Source organism: Polypterus senegalus, chromosome 11 (genome assembly GCF_016835505.1).
Source record: "Polypterus senegalus isolate Bchr_013 chromosome 11, ASM1683550v1, whole genome shotgun sequence".
NCBI classification, from domain to species: domain Eukaryota; kingdom Metazoa; phylum Chordata; class Cladistia; order Polypteriformes; family Polypteridae; genus Polypterus; species Polypterus senegalus.
Window position 1 is genome coordinate 153,864,163 of NC_053164.1, and position 26,728 is coordinate 153,890,890.

Here is a 26,728-nt window from a genome sequence, read left to right on the forward strand (position 1 = left end):
CTACTTGTGACTTTAGGCTTTAGGAAGTAAGTAAATAAATAAAGGTAAATCGTGTCATAAAATTAATTCTTCAAAACATCACATATATTTGTCTCTTTTTTTAAAATGTGCGTTGATCACCGCCAGCATGTTGTAGCATACAGCATCTGGCTACCTGCATGTTCTTACGTGCACTGAATAAGAGACAAATATACAGTCTAACTGAGAGAATCAGACTGAAAAAAACAAACATTTAGAAATGCCATACTTTTACAGCTGATCGGACGCTGTTTGTTTTCAAATAATATTGCATTTGTGTGATGATGTTTTCACATATATTGTCTCTTTCTTTCAGGTGTGTAATAGAAACCACAGCATAGTGAGAAATGCAATATTATTTGAAAACGAACAGCGTTAATTATTTGGCACGGACATGCTCAAAAAATACATGTGTAATGCCACAAAAAGTGCATGCAGACATGTCTATGCCAAATAAATAACATTCGACGTTTTGAAGAAATCATTTTATGACACGATGTACCTTTATTTATTTACTTACTTCCTAAAGCCTAAAGTCACAAATAGTGTGCAGAGGACATGCTCAAAACTGTGTGTAATGCCACGAAAAGTGCCTGCTGACACTTTAGTATGCAAGCAATGGTATGTGCATTCTTGCTCCGATGTAGAAGGAAGCTGAGTTTACCTCTGTTAGAGCTTGTCTATGTGAAAACAGCAGTATTAGATGCGGGGGTGGGGTGTATTTGGGTTCATGAACGCAGCCGAGATAATAAAACTGACTAAAAAAAAAAAAACAAAGCTAACCTTTACAAGTATCATAAATTACACTGGCTGTTACAGACTGAAATCAAATGTATGTTTTTATTCTAAAATAGTAAGACTAAGAGAAGTTTACTTCTCAAAACGGAGAGGTGCAGGATCAAACTCATGACCTTTTGATTCCCAGTCGGCAGCTGAGTCAATTGCGCCACAGAGGAAGTCTTAAAAAACACTTGTCAAAGTCGCATGTTAAGGTGGCTTTTTGTTTCTGCAGTTATATTTTTGAATAAAAGCGCAATTGTTGTGTTAGATTTGTACCATCTGCGAAAATATTTCTTTTGATATTTGGACTTCAGGCTTCATACATTATATAGTTTATGCCTACATTATGTCATCTACTACTAGAATATAAAAAATGTTTCTGTTTAAACAATGTGTTTACACAGATTACTGCAGAAACGGAACAGACATGAAATGCGTGTGTTCCAAACAACGATCTATTATTTCTACTCTAAAACTCCACTTCACTCCCAGAAAATCAATCAAGGCATGATCTGGGAGATGTTTGTGCACGTTCTAAGTCGGTGGGGGGATGGAATAGCTGGCTGCTTTGCAGCCTGATTTTTATCAGCACATTTAGATGACAAAAGACGCTGGTGGAGAGCTGTGAATGGTTTTAAAAAGCGATTTAAGGTGGGACAGATTTACGAGTTTTTTCGTAGGCTCTGGTAATTATAGTGTTAAAGAGCGGATTGTGTGGTGATTGGTTACTTGGAGAAAGAAAAGCAAGGACAGGAATTGGGGGTTAGTATGTTAAAAGAGACAATACTGCTGCAATAAATTATGAAATTTATGAAAAAGCAGGAACAGTCTCTGGATGGGGCGCCAGCTCGTTGCTACCATTGCACCACTGTGGCCCCATGATTAATACATGCTTTATTTTATCATGAAAATGATATCAAGTAGTCATCCTAGTATATAAATTGTTCAAAGAGCTGCTACTCTGTGTCCTGTCGGCGTAAGAGAAAGCCCTTTTAAGAAGCAAGTAGTGATTTACACAAGAGTGCATAGAAGAACACAAAGAATACGAAGCATTTAACATGCTACTTTAGCTGTGATGGGATTTGAGAAACTACTAAATTAAAAGATTTTAAGATTAAGTTTATGATGTTCTACTTTAATGACAAAATAAACTGCATGATTAAAGTGGAAATTTCGAGATTAAAGTTATTTCGAGCTTTTTTTCCCACTGTGTCCATATGTTTTTCTTTTCTCTGTACCCTAATAAGCTTCCATATGTAACTCAGATGGTAGGCTATTGCAACCTTTTCACTGTGGCTTTGATATCTGACCACTTCTTTTTTTATTTCGGGCACTGTGTGACTTTCTTAACTAGACCTTTCTGTCTACTTCCTTTTCTTGTTTATCCAACTGCTTAGATCAGTGTTTCCCAAACTCAGTCCTGGGGACCCCCTGTGGCTGCAGGTTTTTGTTCCAACCACATTCCTAATCAGTGACAACACCTGATAACGCTGAGCTAATTTAATTAGCTGGTATTTTTTTTTTTTTTTTATTCGACATTCAGAAAAGCATAGCAGCATGATTTTTACATTCATAAGACATTTATAAATATTTCTGCTTTTGCTATAGATTTAAATTCTTATCTCTCTTTTGTTTTCATTATACTTTGCCCTTTCTGTGTGCAGTTTTTCCCCTTCGTTGTATCTTATTAATGACAATTTAAAACGAGCAGATCAGACAACCAGGGAAACAACACTGAATAATCAAAGGCTGCTTTAGAGTCAGATCCACTAATTAGTAAATAATAGATTAATTAAATAATTGGAACACCTTGAAAAGTGAATGAAAATCAAGATGAAAATACTGTTAAAAAGAAAAAATACATTATTCCTATATAACTGCTTGGTACATTTTAATATATTTTTTTAGCAAACACAGAACTTTGGAAATATCAGTTCATTTAATTAGCCTAGGAATTCAATTAAAAGCAGAAGCTGATTGGAACAAAAACCTGCAGCCACAGGGGTTCCCTAGGACCGAGTTTGGGAAACACCGGCTTAGACCAACAAATAGTATGTTTTTCCTTGCCTCCACTTGGCTTTCGCTGATATTCTTATTTTTTCCCCGTGCTTTTGCCAATGTCTTTTCAAAGAACACTGAATTTAAGTGAATATTTATACGATTTGCATATTCAAAGAGACATAATTCAGGGAGGAGTCTGGGAGGGGTAGTAGGCGTGTGCACAGACATTACATTTCACACAGACTGGGATTTATGCGGCGGAAGTGCATGGAAATAGGCTTATACATGGTTTTCTGCATCAGAAGTTTTTTGTGCGTATGCACATTTTGACTTTTGTCCATACGCCATGTTTCAGTGTGAATTCTACACATGACGTTTTGCATGAGGCCCCGGGAGTTAGTACTAATGTATAACAGAATTCTTATTTGTGCAGCAAAGACATGTTGAAACTTCAAAGAGTCACTCTGAGAGACTGGCCTTTTCAATAAAAAGGCAGGCAAATAGAAATAAAAAACATAATCTAATCATGATTAAGAATGGTGTCTGGAAGAAAAAAGTTTTAGCAAAGGTGTTTATTATACTTTAAAAATTGCTTCTCTCTTCTTCCTTTTAAAACAGCCTATAGAACATATTTTGGACTGTTGTTATAGACATTTTGTTCTGAAGTCTCTCATTTTATATAACTGGGTATTTTCAGCACTTTCTTTAATCAGATACCATTTACTGCCATAAACACTGAAATATGTGCAATATCTCACCACATGAATAAACATGCCCTGACAATTTTCTCACAAACAGCTTAATTACTGTTTCAAATTTATCTGAAGATTAATTTTTTTCTACCTGTGTAGTGGATATGGAAAGGCAGATACAGTCTTTAATGTTTCTACCTCCATGTTTTACAAAAGCTAAATCTGGACTCTAGTCTTCGTATGTCCTGTACAATAGAGTCTTATCATAAATTTCAAAAAGACTAATGTCACAATATACGAGTACAATTATGTGTACAATTTATTTTAATACTTACTTGACTTATGCAGAAGTTAAGAAATAAATGAGGTTTCAAGAAGGATTTATTAAAGTGATATGAGAATACTGTGGTTCAATAAAGCAAATAATTGTTTTGTCCACTTCTGAACAACATTGAAACATTTTTCTGTTATATTTTTTTAAACACATACAGCAGCATTGTATTAATGCAGCATTTTGCAATGAAAATAAATTGGTTTCTATAAGAAAAATGTTTTAATGGCTATCTTAACTCTCGGTCTTAAATGCTTTCATTTCTGCTATTTATTACCTTCAATACAATTTGTTCAAAGTAATTTTTCTTCATTTCTCAAATTTAGCCAGATATTTTTGTACATTTTCAACACTTTGTTTCTTTTAATAAGGTGAATTGAAATCAATCAATCCAAAACTCAATAAAGAATGCAAAGAATGTTGAACAGAAGTTTTACAAAGTTAAAATAAAAAGAGAAAGTAGTTTTTGTATGTATTGTTTATGGTTATACAGGTTATTGAATAGCAGCCTGCCAATAAAAGATCATTTTAGAGGAGCCTTCAAATAAATTCATATAATGCTCACAGTTTGTGATCATGGTAAATATAAATAACAGCCAGAGGGCTTTGGAAGTAGGGGTTTGAAGAAGCAAATTAATGGGGAAAATAGTATTTCCTGTTAGGTCATAGGAAGAAATAAAGTGATTGGAATACATTTAACACTTGAATCCCTAAAGCCTACGAAAAAACTCGTAATCCCAGGCCACGTTGTATTCCTGCTCACTTCTCCATCAGTGTCTTTTGTTTGTAAATGTGTCAATCAGCACAAGCGTTAATCAGCCTGCTATCCCATCCCCCCACTCGACGGAGCTCAATTTGGGCAAAAATTTCTCCCAGCTTAAGGCTCCTTATCTGCATGTGAGGTGCCTGGAGTTGTATAGGGTAAATAATACAGTATATTGTAATTTGGGACATGCTCATTTCACGTGTGTTCCATGTCTACAAAGGTCTGGGTAAGTGTAGGATGAAAGGAAATGTGAGGCAAAAAATGCTGAACACATACCTAAAGCAGAAACTTTTTCCATGCTCTTACCTCTACACTATTCAAGACTATGTAGCAACTTCCTGTCAGTTGACAGTTGAGGTTGGGTTTTTAACTCATTGACAGAATATCAAATGTTTTTTTCTTTGGTTATATTCTTGAATAAAAGTATACATGTTTATCTGATAGCTGGACTAAAGTCTTCACACATTATACACTTAACATCATAACTAGTATAACATGGAAAAAGTTTCTGCTTTAGATATGTGTTCAGCAGTTCCTGTCATCCTACACTTACACAGATCATTGCACGCATTCCAAATACAGTGGAACCTCGGTTCACGAACATCCCGGTTCACGTACAACTCAGTTCACGACCAAAAAGCTCGCCAAACTTTTGCCTCAGTTTACAACCACGCACTCGGTATACGAACAAGCCAGTTTCCCTTGCCTGCCTGCCTGAGCTGAGCTGAGCTGAGAGAGAGAGAGAGAGAGAGCAAGAGTGAGCAAGCACGTGCCTGCTGGGGAGGGGGAGGAGGAGGAGGAGGAGATTGCTGCACTGTTTGCCTGCCTATCTGCAGGCTGTACGTGCTGAGAGAGAAAGCGAGAAAGAAAGCAAGCTGCGTGGCTGCAAGAGCTCTGTTCATTGTTCTCCTTCGATTGACTTCCAAGCAAGTGAAGAAAGTTTTGAAGAAAATTGAAATCGAAGTAAAGAAAGAAATTACAAGAGGTGGAAAAACTGTTTACCAGTTTACACATTTACCAATCTGAGAACCCTCGTGCTTTCAAGCAGCACAATGTAAACAAAGCCAGACTGCCAGTAATGTGGGGCGCAAACACGAAGGATTGGGTCACAAGGAGTTTGTTTTTGGAATGGCTGCATGAGGCTTTCACTCCTACCAGCTAAAAGCACCAGAAACCCAAGAAATCACAAGAGAGAAAACACCTGAAGGAAAACACTTCATGCCAGAACTCGACTCATGCAAGGTTAGTTTTCTTGGTGGTTTTTGTATTACGGATTTTTCAAAAGTTAATTTTTCAGTTCATAACGCGATTTGTTGCAATGTTACTTTTATCTTTTTTCAAATGTTCCTTTTTTCCGCTGTGCTTAAAACTAATTTTAAAAACAGTGTTTACAGTGATTAGGCTTTAAGTTTAATAGCGTGATCTCCTGCAATCTTTCTTTTCTGGTTGCTTGCGAGTTGGTTTTTGCATGCATATGCACTTCGGATTTGTTTTAATGTTCGTTTTTTTCTGCTCGGTTTACGACCAAAGTTCTGGAACTAATTATGGTCGTGAACCGAGGTTCCACTGTAATGATATATTATTCACCCTATACAACTCCAGGTACCTCAGCTCCATCGTTGAGGGGGATGGGATAGCAGGCTACTTGCTGCTTGTGCTGATCGACATATTTACAAAATAAAATACGCTGATGGAGAGGTGCGAAGAAATTTAAGGTGGCCTGGGATTATAACTTTTTTGTTGGCTTCAGGGAATGTAGTGTTAAGGATATATTTTCAGCGCTATCAGACTTTTCTTAGAGAGGATTACTTCCATTTGGAGGAAAAACTTGGAAAAATTATTGTAACGGGCAGAACTAGAAGCATATACCCCAGCATGCACTCTTAAAAATAACACCTCTTTAATGATACTTTACTGGGTTGCGTGGTTACTTATTGAACCATTACTTGACAAAGAGCCATTTCATTCTGGTGAGAGTTCTTTGCATTTGAAATTAATATTTTGGGCTTTTAGAATGTTCCTAATTTTTATTTATTCATTTATTTTTGATATACTCTATTAAATTCTCTTTTCACAAAACCTTTGATAGTCAAAGTACAGGGTCAGCCATTGTACATTGTTCCTGGAGCAATTTTCAGGTATGTGAAGATAATGTCCATCTTTAACTTATAGTCCACTACCTACAATAGCTGGATACAACAGATCAAGAACACCTGAACTTAGCCTGTGTTATTGTTAGCTGTAAAAGTTTTTTTAAAATCATGAAGGCGTTGGTATTTTGCAAATCTGTAATTGTAATTATAATTATAGATTATATTGACAAGCTATACCTATTCATTAAGGAGCTATATAATGGATTTAAATAAAGATTTTTTTTCAGGAAACTTCATGTGGATGGTTCTTTTGGAAAACAAAAAATGGTTCATCTATGGAAATGCTCTGAAGAACTACTTTGACACCTTTATGTTTAAGGGTATGTGTCCCCTTTGGGATCCATATTTGGAATAAGCTTGCGATTTTCTAAAGGATTATGAAACTGTAAAATATAGCTGGTGGGATGAGGTGTTATTTCTTTAATTGTTTTCATAAATGTCTGTATGTTTTCTTTTGCTGTTGTTGTTTGTATATACTTAACAATATATATCTCAACATTTTTTACATCAGATGTGTATAATATTATAGCTTTGCTTGTGGAAGCGAAAAAAAATGTGATGTTGCACGGTTATATTAAATTTGATTGGAAAGAAGTAAACCCCCAAAAATGATCACAGTATATGCATTACTTTATTATTTTGAACTGCTATATTTGGTACCCTCTCTAAGGAACTGCTGTAAAAATTGCAAAGAAATTGTTGTTGTTAGTTAAATATTAAAGATGTCAAAGAGTTCACTACAGCTGGAGATGCCCAAGTCAATAGTGTTGCATAGATCCACATGTTACAGTAAGGAGGAAAGAGTAGAGAGATGAAATAGTCAACTTGATTTAATATATTTACATTAAACAGCTTAGCCAGATATTGTGGCACAGAAGCCATTGGATCAGCATCAGAATGATGTTGTGGGTCACATCAATGAGCTGAAGGAAAAGTGTGCAGTTGGTTTCAGGTTTTCTTTTGATAGGAAAGGTTTGGTTTATTGTTGGTGTTTTGTGGCTTGAGGGTTGGTAGTAAAATACAAGTAACCATTAAGTGTGTTAACTCTGGTTTAGTTTTTCCCTTTGTCATGATTTATATAATGTTGGGTTTTTTTTTGAAGGGGTTTTATTTGTTTTGCTTAGAGGGAAGACTGTACATCTCTATATATATGTTTGCACCCAAAGATTGACAAAATAGGACTGGATGTAATAAACTGTACCTTCTTTAATTTTAACATCATGACATCTCTCTGGTCAGTTCCGACTACAAACAACACCTGGAGTAGCAGGTGGGTTATGACAACGTAATACAGTACTAAGCAGAGACAATCCTTTGATCAAAGTGTTCTTGAAGTGATCAGCAGAACAAGGTCAATACCAATTTTAAGTAATTCACATCTAGTCTTGATTTGATTTTGAGCATCTCCTCGGTTTGCTCAGCTGGCCAACAACTAACGTTTTGCCCTCTACTCAATTAACTACTAAGGGATAGAGAACAGAGAAAAAGTATTTCTTCACATAAACATATTAAAAATAACTTCAATTAGTAGTCTGTATTAAATTGAAATGAGTGACATTGTCATTAATGTAAACATTTTTCATTTCCAATGTATGAAAATACAATATTGTCCCCGGAATCTGAATGCCCCAGAACTTGAAGAGCTTGGAATCCGAAATGTTCTAGCAAATTTTGCCCCTGAATCCGAATGCTGCATGTCAAGAGGAGAGGAGGAGGAGGAGTAGGGGAGTGGAGGTGAGGGTAGGAATTTTAAATGATGGCAGTAGGTCATAAAATGGTTGTGGATTTTGTGAAATTATTCATATTATTCAGGTGCCCCTTCAATGTAATAGGAACCACAGCACAAAGAGAAGTGTGTACATTGCAACAGGTACACATGTCGTAAATGTAGGAAGGATGGTCCTTGGGTGTGTGGGAACTGTTAACATTTGAATCTCTTTGTATTTTTCTTTCCTCATGTCCTGGAGTACAAAAGCAACACCACCATACACCAAAATGTGGAAATTGGGCAAGATTGGGGAAAAAGCACAGCCACTGATTACAACTGCAAGAAGGCATGTGAATGAATATGAATACTATTGCATCAGTGCCACAATGTTTTCTGAAATGCACTATACAGGTCATAAAATTAATTATTCCAAATATCATATATACCTATGTCTCTGTTTTTTTGTCAGTGCGGCTTTGACATCATGGACCATAAGGTGTATACTAATTCTGTGTGAGCAGGAATACTCAATAAAACTGAACAGAAAAAATTCAAGTGACAATTGGATACCAAAAAGGCATGATACACCAGTGTTTGCGTGTCAGCTTTTATCCCTCCAGATCAGAGAATTTCCTGTTCCATTGTCTCAAAACACCACTCACATCTATAGTTATTCCCAGTTTCAAATAAAAAACTAACTGCGTCAGAACTGGGGTGGTGTTGTATTGTGACTGAGAGAATAAAAGTGAAATGATACGATTGTTGTAGACACGGAGCACACATGAAAGTATTAACCCTATACAGCTCTAGGTAGCTCACTCCCAGATAATCAAGGCTTGAGCTGGGAGAACTTGCCATTTCTGCGGTGTTGGGGGATATGGGATAGCAGGCTGCTTGCTGCTTGTGTTAATTGACACATTTACAAGACAAAAGTCACTGATGGAGAGGAGTGAAGGGATTTAAGGTTGGCCGGAATTATGAGTTTTTTCATAGGCTTTGGTAATTCTAGTGTTAAACAGTCTTCTGTGATACACTATTCAGGGTTATTTACTATATGAATACTCTACAAAGAAAGGGACCCCATAAAATTTGAAGAGGTTTTGAAAAAAAACCCAGCAAAAATAGCTGTCTTTGTACAACATTTTTTTCAGACAAGAGTCTGCAGCAAGGCTGCCTGCCCTCTTAGCGGTGGGTGTTTTAAAGGCACTTGGCAGGAAGAGGTGGGTTCAAGTGGCTGGAAACTGAAAGGAGAGGCATTAGGAGACATTGCCAACCCTTGGGAAAACTTACTACTAGAAGAGTCCTGAAGTTGTCTCCCAAGCGCACATGTATGTCAATAGTTATAATCTGAAGTAAATAGCAATGGGGTTTCTATCTTAAGGGCTGGTGGGACAGCCCCTGATCAGATGTTGTTCAAAAGATTCCTACAGTAATTTAACTTATTATTAACCTGCTAATAAAAGCAATTAGCTTTGTTTTCTAATCAATTTCATTTCAAATTTTCTATCATATGCTCAATTTAACTACTTATTTTAAAAAATATTTGTTCTAGTAGTATAGGAAGTTGGGTTTGTGTCAGATGCTGCGAGCCTGTTTCTGGCTGTAGAGCTGGACCAGTGTTCTCTGTACTCTTGGGTATGTGTGCCTATGAGGAGTCTGATCTTTACATTTTAGGGATGGGGTTTAAAGGTCCCCAATTGTATTAAAACGAGTGGCATCTGTTTTTTTTTTTTAGTGTCACGTTTGCACTTTCAGTTTGAGCTTTTTCAGTCATGGCCATATACCGGACATCAGCCAAAGGTATGAAAGGTCCAGTACCATTTACTCCCTTATACATTAGGTTGCCAGAGTAATTTGCCAAGAAAGATCAATATCAATAATACCTTGTTCACATGACTTTAAACTGCATCTTGATTTTCACCCACTGTTGAGGAAAACCATTAATAATTTGAAAATCCCAACCAATAAGTCTACACATAGTTTTCCTACTTTATGGAAAAGATGCTGGCAATATGCTGTTCCTGTTTCCTGGGATGGAAAAAAGCAGGGATTTATATAGAAAATTACTTTTTCAATTGTTTGCTGGCCTTGTACTAATTAACAAACACCTGGATGCATGGAGATTTTCTCTGCTATTGGACATTCAGTGTGCAGTTCAATGCATGGAATGCTTGTAGCATTAGAACATTAGAACAATCTAGACAAGAACAGGGCATTGAGCTCAACAAAGCTCACCAGTCCTATCCACTTGTAACCCCTGTAGTCCTGGACTCAGCCTAGTTGCTCTTCTCTGGTGCTATGTCCTTTTTGTAGCCTGGAGACCAAAACTGCACACAGTACTCCAGATGAGGTCTCACCAGTGTGTTATAAAGCTTGAGCATAACCTCATTGGACTTATACTCTACACATCATGCTATATTACCTAACATTCTGTTTGCCTTCTTAATGGCTTCTGAACACAGTCGGGAAGTCGATAGCTTAGAGTCCACTATGACTCTTATTCTTCTCATAAGGTGTACTCTCATTTTTCAGACCAACCATTGTGTATTCAAACCTAACATTTTTACTTCCTATGTGTAATACTTTACATTTACTGATATTAAATTTCATCTGCTACAAATCTGTTCAAGCCTGTATGGTATCCAAGTCCTTCTGTAATGATATCATGAATTCCACATTATCTGCCAATCCACCTATCTTGGTAGCATCATCAAACTTTAACCAGCTTCTTATTTATATTCCTATCTAAATAATTTATATATATATATAAATCGGCCAATTCTGATAAGATTCCTTGCACCATCACCCTCTGCTTCCTGTGTCTGAGCCAATTCTGCACCCATTTAAAAACATCACCCTGCACTCCCACTTCTTTTAGTCTGATGCCCAACCTCTCATGTGGCTTTCTGAAAGTCAAGGTAAATAATATCATATGCTTTGATCATATAATCATATCACTTTGATCATATCCTTTTGTTGCCTCCACAAGGATTTCAGCATGTTAGTAAAACACGGCCTCCCTCTTCTGAACCCATGCCGACTTTTCATAATAACTCCTGTTCTTGCCAAGTTTTGCTCAATCTTATCCTTAATAATTCCTTCCATTAATTTTCCTGTGATGCATATTAAACTTACTGTCCTATAGTTGTTTCCATCTGCTCTATCACCCTTTTTATATAATGGGATGATATTTTGCCATTTTCCAGTCTTTCGGAATCTCTCCAATGTGCAGTGACTTCCTAAAAATATGTGTCAAGGGTTTATATTGTGGAAAGCGTACCCCCAGACCCAGAATATCCAAAACACACTTCTTTTATTAATATTTTCACTGCACCACGATGCTTTAAATCACCAAGCCTCTTCCTTCTCCCTTCTTCTTCTTCTTTCTCTTTCCTTGACTTCCTGTCCCTCCTCACAAGCTTTGTCTTCTTCCTCCCAACTCTGGCTCATCTACTGGAAGGAGGCGTCCCCTTTTATCATGACCCGGATGAGCCCAAGGTGCTCCCTTTGACATCACTTCCTGGTGTGGCGGAAGTGTCAGGAAAGCACCTGGAAGCACTCCGGGTGTCCTTGGAATTACTTCCGGCAGCACTGCCTGGTGTGGCGGAAGTGCTGCCATCCAGGCTTCTCTAATTGTCCGGGCGCCCCCTGGCGGTGGCCACATCCTCTCATACTGAGCGTCCAAGCTCCGTCTCTGTGGCCCCCAATTAGACCCGGGTGGCTGCCCTCTCGTGGCCGAGGAGAAATATTGTCCAGCTCGGGGACTATCCAGGCGTCCTGGCCGGGCAGTGTCCCTGCTCATCTTTGACAATATATATAGAAACTCGAGGGTAATTATTATCTGGTCCTGGTGATTTGTTTGATTTCAGGCTATTTAATTTGAGTAGTATTTCTCCTTCTACAATTTCCAAATCCTTCAGTACCTCCATAGTTATCCACTTCCTCACTTGTGAAGACCTCCGAAAAATGCAAGTTTAGTGCACCATTTATTTCACTGTCTGTATCTTTTAATTCCCCTTTACTATTTCTGATGCACTTCACTTCCTCCTTGACTGTTCTTTTACTACTAAAATACTGAAAGAATCTCTTAGGATCTTCTTTCATCTTATATGCTATATTCCTTTCCAACTGTCTTTTAGCTTGCCTTCTTTTTTTTTATTTTATTAATTTTATTGCAATCCATACAAAGCAATCAAGTTTTTACAAAAAGAAAAATCGAGTTAAAGATCCCCACCCTTGAGAGAGAGAGCAAGCCAAACGGCGTAAAATTTAAGGCTTGTAAACATACTTAAATTAATAAGTTCTCTGTGCTTCATGAACTTATTTTAAAATATTACTGATTAGATCCTGCCATGTTTTGAAAAAGTCTGTACGATCCTCTAACTGAGTATTTGATTTTTCCAATTTCAAATAATATAACACATCGTTTCCCACTGACTTAAAGAGGAGAGTTTGGGTTCTTCCAGTTTATCAGAATAAGTCTGCGTGCCAAAGTGTAGTGGATGCAATCACAATTTGTTTGTCTTTCTCCACTTTAAGACCCTCTGGAAGAACCCCAAACACAGCTGTTAATGGGTTGGGAGGGATTGTGAGACCAGGGCTGTCTGAGAAGTAATTAAAAATTTTTTGTCCAGAATAATGTTAATTTGGAGCAGGCCCAGAACATGTGACCCAGTGAGGCTGGGACTTAGTTGCAACGTTCGCAGGTTGGATCATGCCCTGGGAACATTTTGGAGAGTTTTAGTCGAGACAGATGTGCTCGATATATAATTTTATGTTGTATAATTGTATGCTTTGCATATGGAGCTCAGTGAATTCTCTGCATTGCTACTTTCCACTCCTTTTCTGATATATTAATTGAGAGATCTTTTCCCAGTGTCCTCTTGGATCTTTGAAAGGAGGGATTGTAAAATGATTTTATATATTGTAGAGATGGAGTCTAAGTCCTTGAGATTGAGCAATATTTTTTCCAGCATGGATGAGGGTGCAAGATGAGGAAAATCTGGAAGGTTCTGTTTAACAAAGTTCCTGATTTGAAGATAGTGAAAAACATGTAGCTGGAATGTTAAATTTGGAATGTAATTGTTCATAGGATGCAAAGACGTTGTCTATATAAAGATCTCTAAGCAAGTTAATTTCAAATTTTTTTTCCAGATATTAAAAACTGCATATGTTTGTGAAGGTTGAAAGAGGTGGTTCTCTTGCAGAGGTGCCACAGATAGAAGCTTCTCCGTCTTAAAATGCTTTCTACATTGGTTCCAGATTCTAAGTGAGTGGAGCACAATTGGGTTATTAGTGTATTGCCGATAGCGTGTGTTTATTGGAGCACAGAGCAAGGAATACAAAGAAGTACTGCAGGATTTTACTTCTATTGCGGTCCAGCCTGTGTATGTTCTTCTATTTGTGTCCAGGTTCTTATCGCCTGTATATTTGCTGCCCAGTAATAAAACTGGAAGTTAGGTAGAGCCATGCCGCCTTCTGCCTTTTGTCTTTGTAGGGTCGCTCTTTTGATGCGTGGATGTTTTGAATTCCAAATAAATGAGGTTATTGTTGAATCTAATTGCTTAAAGAATGATTTATTAATGTATATTGGATGTTTTGAAATAAAAAGGAGCTTAGGAAGAATATTCATCTTAACAGTGTTAATTCTTCCAGCTAGTGTGAGATGAAGGGTTGACCATCTATGCAAGTCTTGTTTAATTTTTTCCATGCAGAGGTGAAATTTTGTTGATAAAGAGCTTTATGTTTACTTGTGATGTTTACCCCTAGGTATTTAAACTGTTCTGCAATGATAAAAGGTAGGGTATCTAATCTAATATTATATGCTTGAGAATTCACTGGAAAGAGTACACTTTTATTCAGATTAATTCTGAGACCAGAGATCTTTTGAAATTCTGTGAGTGCTGCTAAGACTGCAGGCACAGAATTTTCTGGTCCGATATATACAGTACCATATCATCTGCATATAATGAGATTTTCTGTTCCAGTCCTTCTCTGCTAATCCCCTTTATCTGATCAGTATTTCGACAATGTATTGCCAGTGGTTCAATGGCAATGCAAACAACAGCGGTGACAAGGGCATCCTTGTCTAGTGCTACGTTCTAGTTTAAAGTAGTCTGAGCAAATGTTGTTGATGCAAACTGAAGCTTCTGGGTTAGTATACAGTAATTTAATCCATGCACAAATGTTGGGCCAAACCCAAACTTCTCCAATGTAGTAAAAGGTATTTCCATTCAATCATGTCGAATGCTTTTCTGCATCCAATGATAATAATATTTCTGGGGTGTTTGATTTAGTTGGTGAGTATATTACATTAAACAGGCGTCGAAGATTTGAAGATAAGTGTCGGCCCCTAATAAATCCAGTTTGGTCTTGTGATATTACGAGGGAGCACTTTCTCCATCCTTCTAGCTATGATTTTAGAGAGTATTTTAACGTCGTTATTCAGAAGTGAAATTGGTCTGTATGATGCACATTGTAATAAGTCCTTATTTTGTTTTGGAAAACAGTGATTAGTGCTTGGCAAAGGTTTGTGGAAGAGATTGGTTATCTCTGGCTTCTGTAAATGTTGCTAATAGGAGGGAGCTAGCTGAGCGGAGAATTTCTTGTAAAATTCTGCAGGGTAGCCATCAGGGCCTGCTGCTTTCCACCTTGGGTGACTTTATAGCATCTAGTAATTCTGATAATGCCAGAGGTTTATCAAGTTCCTCCACACTAAAAGCGTCTATTTGTGGTATCTGTTATGTATCCAGAAATGCATTAGGTTGTGTATTGTCTTCTTTAAACTCAGTAGTATATAGGGATTTATAGTAGTCTCTGAAAGTGTGCGTTATATTTTTTGTGTTCGACGATTTTATCTCCATTCGTGATTACCAAGATTGCGTTGTGCACTTCTTGCTTGTGAATTTGTTGAGCTAAAAGCTTATTAGCTTTCTCTCCATGTTCATAATAATGATGTCTGGATTTGTTGATTAGTTGTTCAGTTTCTTTAGTTGTTAAGCGGTTTAATTCCGAATGTAGAGCCTGCCTCCTCCTATGTAGAGTCTCGCTTGATAGTCTGGCGTGTTCTTCATCTATTTTAGTAATTTAGCTTTTTATCTCTGGTACTTTCTTGGCTTCGGATTTATTTCTGTGGGAAAGATATGAGATAATCTGTCCTCTTAAGAAGGCCTTAAGAGTTTCCCAGAGTATTCCTGCAGAGATCTCGGGTGATGTATTTGTCTCTAGAAAGAATTTGATTTGTTTGGATATAAATTCCGTACAATTCTCGTCAGCTAATAGAAGAGGGTTGAGCCATCTGCGGGGTGAGTGTATGGGGCTTAGTAATTTTAGCTCCAAGATCATAGGTGCATGGTCAGAAATAACAATAGCATCGTATTTGCAAGATTTAATCATAGGCAAGAATTTGTTATCTATAAAGAAATAATCCCTTCTTAATGGTTGCTCTCATATTCTCATACACTCTATGGTTCACCTTGCAGTCATTAGTCTTATGTGCCTTATAAAGCAGTTTTTTTTTTCCTTTGCAGCTTCTTTTTTAATTCTTTATTAATCCACTGTGGAGTTTTTTTTTAATTTCCTATTAATTCCAAATTTAGGTATGTACATTTCCTACATTACATGTAAAACATTTTCAAACCTGTTCCATTGTTCCTCGATTGTTTCAGCACTTTAAAACTTATCCCAGTCTATCTTCCTTAGACTCTGTCGCATCTGCTCAAAATCTACCCTTTCAAAGTTCAACTTAACAATTTTACTCCTTGCATCTGCACTCTTACAAAATACTGAGAATTGTATTATGTTATGGTCACTTGACCCTAGTGGTTCAGTCATCTCCACACCCCCAATTCTATCTTTATTATTACAAAATAAAATAAGACCTCTTTCCCTAATGTTTTCCAGGCGAGGCCACATTTTCTTTACAAAGATGGGGCTTGTAGTCTGCATGTTCTTATGGTGGCTTGTTCTTCTTACCTTAAAGCTGTTTAATTCTAAACTTGAGGTGTTGCTGTTTTTTTCATTTAGACAGTTTATAGTCAGTAGATTTTCCTGAGCAGCAAGAGGTTACAAGACTGTCATTTTTTTGTAGTCTTTAAATCTATATGGCTGTATTTTGGCAGATGGTAACAATTTCAGAAGTTATCACAGTAATTTCATGCCAATCGTGACAGCCCAGGCAACAGCATCTCTTTGTTTTGATAGATTTTTTTGCAATATGAAAGTTGAAAAATTTGTATTCTCACTAGAAATTAGACAAAAAGGGAACAATATTCTTAGGTAAATTAATGCTTACATTAGAAAAATATGCATGCATATACAGGAAAATTCTGCTATGACCCCAATACATTTTTCACACAAGAAACATTACTGGTAAACAGAATTAGATAATGTAGACACAAAGAAACTAATCTTTTCAGATCCATTACACATTTTGTTGATTTTACACTGCTAGGAATTTCTGATTTGGCAGCGTTAAAGCAGGCATGAGCCTCCTGCAGTAATTATATAATGCATTCCATTAACAATGAGACCTAATTAAATAGTTTGAAGAAAAGCCTGCAGCCACTCAACCCTCTACACGTTGAATTGTGGACTCCTGCATTATTAAGCCATTGCAAAACAAATTAAACTTACTTAAGCGTATGTCATGCTTTGGGGATTTTTACTGTTGTAACTGGTATTAGCATGCAAATGTATCAAATATGTACAACACCATATATGAAAAATGATCACATTTTCAAAAGATTATAATCTTAAATCCTTTAAGCTCTCTTTATATACACTGAGTATACATCCTTGGAAACAAAAGAGAAGGATCCTTGCAAATGAAAGAGAAGTGGCTGAGAGTTTCTGTGTTTTCAGTGGTGTGAGCTGGCCAAGCACATAGCCAAACAGAACTGGAACAAACAAAAAATATTTGGGACACCAGCCGGGCAGTCTCATTTAATACCCTGATTTTTTTTAAAACAATTGCCTTCTGACAATAGTTAACATAAGCCCAAAGGGTACAAAACAGAAAATAAATTCAGCTTTAACTTGATCTGTAGCATCAGGTTTTCCACAAAGCTCTCACTTGTCTGGAACTGGTCTCAAAAAGACAACTTACTGGAGGCAGCCAGGCTTTTTATAACAGGAGGACTGGAAGAGGCAGAGCTAATTTCCCTCATGGGACGTTCCTGTTAGCTGCAGGGGAAGAAAGGAGACACAGTTAGCGACAGTGCCCCCTCTCGCTCTGGTGGGTTAACATCTTTCTCAAATGTGCCAGCAAGGAGATCGTCAGATGCGCATGCATAACAGTGGTGTAAGAATTAATTAAACAAATACATTTTGCAACAAATGCATTTTGTATCCAGGCCTCTTGTGATAATGACCATATGGGCATAGCCATCGGCGGTGTGTCTGTCTACAGATAGAGTGTCGACCTTGTTGAGAGGTTTACTTACCTTAGCAGTGATATTCATGTCTCTGGTGACTGTTCCTATGAAGTCAATACACGGATTGGGAGGGCATGGGGAATCATGTGGTGCTTTCAATATCTTAGCAAAAGGATGAAGTTCCAAATCTTTAGAGTACTCGTGTTTCCTGTTTTGCCATATGGTTGAAAGATATGGATGCTAGCCAGTGACCTGTGATGAAGACTGGACTCATTTGGTACTGTGTCTGTTCAGAGAATCCTTGGGTATCTCTGCTTTAACTTTGTGTTGAATGAGCGATTGCTTACTGAGTACTGAATGAGGCACATTATCTGCATTGTGAGGGTAATGGCACTAAAGCCATGTGACACGATTCCCCAGGGGTGATCCCGCTCACAGGAGCCTCATTGTTGAGGACCTGAAGGGCTGGACCAGGCCAAGGGGACACCCACGTAACACTTGGCTGCCGTAGACAGATTTCTGCGGGTGGGACTGGACCAAGTGTCTGCCTGGGTGGTTGCCAACCAGGATTCTGACCTGTTTCGTTGTGTGGTATATTAGAGCATGCTTTTCAACAAGACCTGACCTGATTTTGCTCCTAAAAACTTTGTCGTTAAGGAGTCGTGCTGGAATTTGTAAAGGTTTTTTTCTTCCTTTAGAAGGGTTTTTTGTTTTTTTCTTCCCTCACAGGAGTAAAACCAACTGAATGTTTGGGCGAGCATTTGGAAAAGTTGTTATTTGTATTCAGACAAGCATCGATGAGGCAGGGCAGTAAGCAGTAGTAGCTGACACCAGCATCTTTGTAAGTAAATAACCAGCGCTGTAACAACTAATAGTTATAAATAACAGAAACAAGGATTGCTGAGTGGGAGAGAAGGCAGCAGCTGACTTCAGAGTTGTAAAGAGGACTGATTAGGCATAAATGGCTGTAGGAGCAGACAAAACAGTAAGACATTAACTAGAAGCGGATATTCAGTAAGTATGGAAGCTGCAAGAAGACGTGCAATATAATAATTTCCTTTGCTCCTGCCGGGCTTGTGATCATAAATCACAATAACCGATAACAACGATAGCAAATGATAACCTCCTGTGATATATATACAAATATAAGTCTATTTGCATCATGTGATGCCATCTGTGTAATTAGATGAACTTTTGCATGTCAGCTTTAGTTTACATTTTGTCAAACTGCAGAGGCTAATGTAGACATTTTTATTAATTTAGCCACACCGTGGATCCGTTCATCATTACAATTAAAGACAGAGGGATACCAGAGGACAACCTAAACCAAATGGCACAAGACAAGCTCAATTTTAAAATAGCTTCATATTTTATGTTCGCTTTTTATTAGGTTAACTAAATACAGTAAGTCATGGCTATACTTAATTTACTGTAAATCAATTATGGGAGATGTGGTGAATGATTCATTAAGGATTTGAACAGTGCCAATAGTCATGTGTGGCATTTTTTAGGTTTTACTCAGCACTGTTTTACTTAGTGGAATACCACCAATATATATATATTGTCACACATGCGTGCTTAGGAGACAACTAAAGGGCTTGAATAGATGTAATTCCACGCCGGGCCGGGGGTGGCGAAGTGTACTAATTCTCTCTCTCAATCCCTTGCCGACCATTCCCAGGAAATCCCACCTGTTTTTGGGGCAGCCAATGATGTCACTTCCTGTTCTGGACCTGATGTCATCACTTCCTGTACTGGTCTTTAAAGCTGCCTTCTTGCTTCCAGTATATTAGTTCAATTTTAAACTCAGTTGTGTGAACATGTCTGTTCTTGCTAATCATTTTTGTAGCCAAGAAATATTATACAGGTGGCTGCCCCAAACCTTCACAATGTCTTTTTGATGTTCTTGTGACAGTGATGTAGTCGGCAGGATTAAAGAAACCCTGAAGAGAATGGGACCGGACCTGAATCATAACCAGATGGGAGAGTACCGGGGCTGAGTTTCCGGGTGGGGGGTTCACCACGGATTTCAGAAAGAACCGGTGCAGACTTCACTCCCTTTGTCTAGTTCTGGACCACATAAAACAATTAGGGAGAGCGTTGATAGGACTCACAGAAGTGGGCTGGTCTCTGTGGGGGAAGTGACAGGGATTTATTATGCTCTCTTGGAGGATTCCCTTAAATTTGCCAAGAATGCAGTCATACTAGTCAATGGTCAAGACACCCATCAGCCCATGCCACAGGGCCCCCACTTTGTTATTGAGAAAGATTTATTATATTGGGTCAGTGAACATGATGGGGAGGTACGGAAGTTGCTGCTGATTCCATGAACCTTCCTGCGGCAGTTTTGGCCACCTGGGCGATGAGAAAACATTACAGCGTATCAAGCTCTGATTTTACTGGCTGGGAATTAACAAGGAGGTTCACCGCTTCTGTATCTCTTGTCCAGAGTGTCAACTGTGGCAAATTCCTAGGAGCGACCGTGCTCCTCTTGTTTCCCTTCCCTTGATTGATGTCCCATTCGAAAGAATAGGGGTCGATATACTGGGACCCCTGGAGCCCTCGGCCCAAGGACATAAGTATGTATTAGTCCTCATGGATTACGTGACCTGGTATCCAGAAGCTGCTACTTCCAAAGCATTCGCACTGGAACTGGTAGGGGTCTTTGCACCATTAGGCATCCCTAAAGAAGTCCTAACGGACCAGGGAACATCGTTTACCTTGGAGACATTCAGGGAAATGGACAAGTTATATCATCCTCAAACCGACGGTCTAGTGGAGAGGTTTAATCAGACTCTCAGATGCTTCGCAAGGTGGTCAGCTGGGATGGGAGGAATTGGGATCAACTCCTCCCCCTTGTTCTCTTTGCCTACAGAGAAGTCCCTCAAGCCTCAACAGGGTTCTCACCATTTAAATTATTATATGGATGACAACTCCGGGGTATACTGGACATTTAGAAAGAAGGTTGGGAAGGAGAGGATCTCCCTTCGACAATGTTTTGGAGTATATCGTGCAGTTACGCAATAGATTTGAGAAAATTTGACCTATACTAAAAAGTAACATGGAGGAGGTGCAAGCAGCACAGGCCCGCTATTATGACCATGGCATGACGCTTTGGAAGTTCCAACTGGGAAATCGGGTCATGGTGTTGGTTCCCACCTCCCATTCTAAACTACTTGCCCATTGGCAGGGACTATACGAAGTTAAGGAGAGCAAAGGGCTCGTTGACTATTTAGTGAAACAGCAATCATGTGAATCTGTTGAAACCGTGGAAGGAAAGGGACCCTGAGGAGCCCCGCTTATTCTTTATTCAGACCAACATACTTAACATTGGCTCTATCTTGAATCCCCGACAGAGGCGAGAGCACGAAGCACTTATCTCGTCCGTCCCTGAGGTGGTAGACAAAAAACCCAGAAGGACCTCTCTGATTGCTCCTGAACCTGGGGTTATAGTCCGAGAGCAGCCTTATCATCTTCCTGAGGCAAAGAAGGCTGAAGTGGAGCTTGAAGTCCAGCGCATGCTGGACTTAGGAGTCATAGAGAGTTATAGTTCCTGGTCCAGTCCAATAGTCTTTGTTACTAAGCCTGACGGAAGTTGGAGGTCTTGCAATGACTTCCATCGACTTAGGTCTCCCAATTTGATGCTTATCCTATGCCTTGAGTGGACTACCTCCTTGAGAGACTTGGACAGGCAGAATATTTGACCACACTTGACATGACCAAGGGGTACTGGCAGGTTCCTTTAACGGACTCCACAAAGACAAAGGTAAAGACAAAGGTTAAGACTGCGTTTAGCACCCCTAGTGGACACTGGCAGTATCATGTCCTTCCATTCGGGTTACATGAGGCTCCTGCGACTTTCCACCGTCTGGTGGACAAAGTGCTCTGCCTCCATAACACGTATAGTGCTGCCTACCTAGATGACATCGTCATCTATTCCAGCACCTGGAAGGAACATCTACAGCACGTCCGAGCAGTATTACGGATGGTAGGTGAGGCCGATCTTCGGATCAATCCAAAAAAATGTTTTTTTGGGTTGAAAGAAGCCAAATATTTGGGCTACCTGGTGGGTCGTGGTACTGTGAATCCACAGTGGTATAAAGTAGATGCCATTTTGAAATGGCCTCATCCACGAACCAAGCAGCATGTCCAAGCCTTTCTCGGTTTAGCCAGGTACTACTGCCGGTTTGTACCACGGTTTTCAGAGAGAGCTGCACCCTTTAGTGATTTAACAAAGAAGAGGGCTTCCAACATTGTGAAATGGACTGATACGACAGAAGCTGCATTCAGTGACTTAAAAAGGGCCCTGACATCAGCACCTGTTTTGAAAGCACCTGACTTTTCGCTTCCTTTTATCCTCCAGACGGATGTTTTGGACACAGTTCTAGGAGCAGTGCTGAGCCAAGGCATCAGTGGTGCTGAACACCCCATCATGTTCCTGAGCCAGAAACTGCTGGCTCGGGAGACCAGGTATGTGGCGTTGGAGAGAGTGGCTCTTTGCGATCAAGTGGGTGATTACACAGTTAAGGTACTATCTCCTGGGTCGGGAGTTTACACTTGTCACGGACCATGCACTTTTCCAGTGGATGGCCCTACAAAAGGAGTCCCATCAAGTCACTTGGAGGTTCCTGGCTCTGCAACCTTATAAGTTCTTGCTCATTCATTGGTAGAGCTCTGTCCAAACCAATGCCAATGCTCTCTCTCGCGTTTACGACCTCTCAATGCAGTTAGTTCTGTGGCCGCAACTCAGTTGTGCAAAACAATCCCCAAACAGAAATATTGTAATATTTTTTTCTTTCCTCAAACTTTCCTTATTCTTTTTTTTTTGCCTTTTTTGTTTCCTGCGGTTTTCAGTGATACCTTTTGCTTATTGCTCGTCAACATTTGAAAAACATCCATTGAATTTGAACTAATTGTCACCCTCCTATAGAAACGGCAAACACGAAAAAACAATAACAGTTCATATTAGAAAAAAAAAAACATTTTTGCAGCTCTCGAGTGCAACAAAAAGAAAAAAGATTTTGCCAGTGAATTCAAAATTTCGCCATCAACGCTGACAACTTTCTTGAAAAACTGAGCAAAAAAAGAAGAAAAATCTCAGGTTGCAAACATATGTGAACTGCTGCATTTAAAGACATCAAAAAAGCAGTTTTTATGTGGTTCAGTGATGCTCGTTCAAGAAACATTCCTATTAATGTGGCACTCATTCAAAAAAATGTGAGGTTTATAAACTCTCTTGGGACCTCCCCCAACTAGACAGCACGCCGGAGTGTCCAGAAGTCCAATCCCCGTGTCCATGGAAGACTGTTTTATTGGTGCATGGGTAACAGCAGGCTCAAAGCTATGCTGCATCTCTCAGCTATGCTGTGTCTCTCCGCCAAAGCAAACAGAAAAGATATCGATGGGTGATGCAAGGAACATTGTAAATGCAGTTAATATAATTACTTGATCACTGATCTGGCCACGACCCTGCCTGACTGCTGTGTCTGTGTACAGCAGAGTGGCAGATCACGCTACAATAAATAAGTGTGCTGTTCCTGTTTCAAGCTGAATAAAGCTGGTTTTGCTAAAGTACTGAGAGTCAGCCTCGTGTTTTGGGGTGCAAGACAGGGACTTATAGTGCAACCCCAATCTTTTATGATATGCTTATGTGTCACTTCACTGCAGCGCTATGAGCCTGTTTTTGCCCTGACCCGGCAACGAACTAACAGTCTTCCACAGACGCTGCAATCGCTCTTTGGGATGCACTTCAGTGTGTCATTCCCATTGGGTGGGGAGTGGTGGAGTCTCAAAAGAGTTCAGAAACCTCACAATATGAAGAAGAAAAGGATGATTCGGCTCCTGATTGATAACTGTGCTGCCCAGAAAATGCTTCCACATTTAGTTACGTTACTTATGTTCACGTTGAATTCCTCCCACCCAATTGCGCAGCAGTGTTTGAGCCATTGGATTTGGGCATCATTTGCACCCTGAAAGTGTATTATCGCAAGGAAATGCTGAGAAAAAGTCTCGTTAGCATAACTTGTAGGCAGGATTAAAATTAAAATTAAAGAAGCTATTAAAATGACTGCAAACGCTCGGGCACAAGAAAGCACTATAGTAACAAATACAGAATCTCATTAACAAAATTTTCTTACAATTAAATATTTTTTAGGTCCCTGGCAGTTCATTGTAATGGAATTTTACCTACAGTATATATATATATATATATATATATATATATATATATTATGCATACAGTATATACGTATACAACAAGCTCACAAAGTCATCTGCACCAAAGAATTGTTAAGGGGAATAAGAATGCTGAATGAGAATAAAGAAAAATAGAACTGGGTTGGATGATGTATCAAATTGGTAACTTCAAGCAGGTTAGATGACCAACTGGTGTGGGCACGAGAGAGCTCAATAAAGATGATATGGTGAACAATATTCTAGAAGATGGGAAGCAAATATTCCTTTATAAGGGAAAATCATCAAAAAGAAGAGTTGAACAATTTGACTTTTCTTCGTGTGTTATGAGCTCAGAGGAGCCCTTAGATGCAACTCTCACAATTGACAGGTTGTATGATAGAAATTGTCATAAATTACTCAGGGTGTACATTTGTTCAAACCCCCAAAAATGTGGTGATTCAGCACAATGGGCAGAATCACCAAGGAGATTTGAGACAGCAGTTGCACCCCCTTAGCTATATCTTGCACTTATAGCTCTCTGCCCTCAGACAGGCCTTCTACTTCCAGTCCATTATTGAGTAAAGTTTTACCATATGTTACCACCACTTTAACATTTGATCAAGATGGAAATGTGTCCCTGGATGTTCTTTGTGACACTTTGATTTATCATCCTGCCCTGGGCAGCAGGCATCAGAACATTATATAGAAGTGATTGAAGACATACAAATGAGAAAGAAGAATCTGCTTTTGAGCAAGTGGTTTCCAGCCCTGCAGGCAGTAATGCATATTGCATAATTTTGCAGCATATGATAGAGATTGTTGATGAAACAGTAAATGAAGTGCCAGCTTCCAAACATACATCCACAAACACCAACTCAGCTACTTCACCTAAGAACCCATCAGCAGTACGTGAATTCATAAAACTAACAGCCAGGTCAAACCATGCCTCCCCAAATACTTCACCTGCATCTTTCTATGACAACCCAGAGAATATAGATGAGAAGCAGTCCATTACTATTCACAAAGTGCATTGTGTGTCTGACATGATTCGGACATTTTTAGATGAAAACATACTAATGGTAATATAACATTTGAGCATGTGTGCTGGAAAATGGGGAGTTGGAGAATGGATTTGGGCATGGGTGTGTTATGGACTGTCTTACTGACTTATGGAGCACTTTTTATGAAACAAGAACATGTGTAGTCACATATAAAATCCCGATATCACAAGAAACATCACAAAAATCATCAAATTTCTAAAATCAATGTCACCAACTGAGAGGACCACATCTCTTTCCCCTCTCAGATTTGACATTTGACTGTTCCTTAAGTTTTGCACAGAGTTGCATAGGGTCTGATTTTTTTTTTTTTTTTTTTATCAAAGATCATTAATGTTACATTCAAAGCCATGTCTGAATTCAAGAGACAGCCAGTAGCCCATAGCTGCAGTTGTGCCCTGGAACTGGCATGCAACTACAGCAATTTCTCAGAATTAATTTCAGAGATTCTGTCTGTGTGAAAAAGTGGATATGGCCTATACATTGAATAAGTTTATGTATTTATAGAAATAAATATAGATTATTAAAGCTGTCATCTTTTAAAGGGAAAATCATTAAGTTCAATTATTGATTATATCATTTTATTTATATACACTCATTTAATTTACTATTAATCTGTGTTTAAAGTGGGTTTTTTTTGTATTTTATTGATTTTAATAACAAATAGCATTCCATACAAATAAGTCAAGTTTTACAAGACTTGGTTCAAAACAAATCAACATCCACTGATGAGAAAGAGAGGTAAGTCAGCAGAGTAAAATTTTAAGCTAATAAAAATAAATAAATAGACAAATTAATAAATAATTAAAAATTTAAAAAGGAAAAAAAAGAGGGGAGAAAATCTGCCTCCTCAATTAAAATGCTCATTTTAAAAAGTTATTGATTAGTTCCTGCCAGGTTTTGAAAAAGATTTTTAGATCCTTTAAGTAAAATTTTGATTTTTTACAAATTCAAATAGTATATAACATCTGTTATCCACTAACTGAAAATTGGAGAGTTAGAATTTTTCCCATTGAGCAAGACAAGTCTACATGCCAATAGTGTATTAAAGACAATTATAGTTTGTCCTTCTCCATTTTAAGCCCATCTTGAGGTACACCAAACATAGTGGTTAATGGATTAGGTGGTATTGTAACACTGTCTGAAAGGTATTTAAAGATTTTGGTCCAGAATGATGTTAATTTGGTGCACGCCCAAAACGTGGCCCAATGAGGCTGGAAGTTGATTGCAATGTTTGCATGTTGGATGTTGCCCTGGAATCATTTTGGACAATTTTAAACGAGACAAATGTGCCCTATATATAATTTTAAGTTGAATATGCTTTGCATATATGGAGCTGCAATTAATTCTGTGCATTACTACCATCTGCTCCTTTTCTGAGATGTTGAATGAGAGATCCTTTACCCACTGTACTCTTGGATCTTTAAAAGGGAGGTGGAAAAAAGTGGTTCTCATGCAGAGGTGCCACAGATAAAAGGTTCTCTATCTTAAAATATTTCCTATATTGGTTTCATATTGGGGCGGCACTGTGGCACAATGGTAGTGCTGTTGCCTCGCAGTTAGGAGACCCGGGTATGCTTCTCGGGTCCTCCCTGCGTGGAGTTTGCATGTTCTCCCTGTGTCTGCGTGGGTTTCCTCCGGGCGCTCTGGTTTCCTCCCCCAGTCCAAAGACA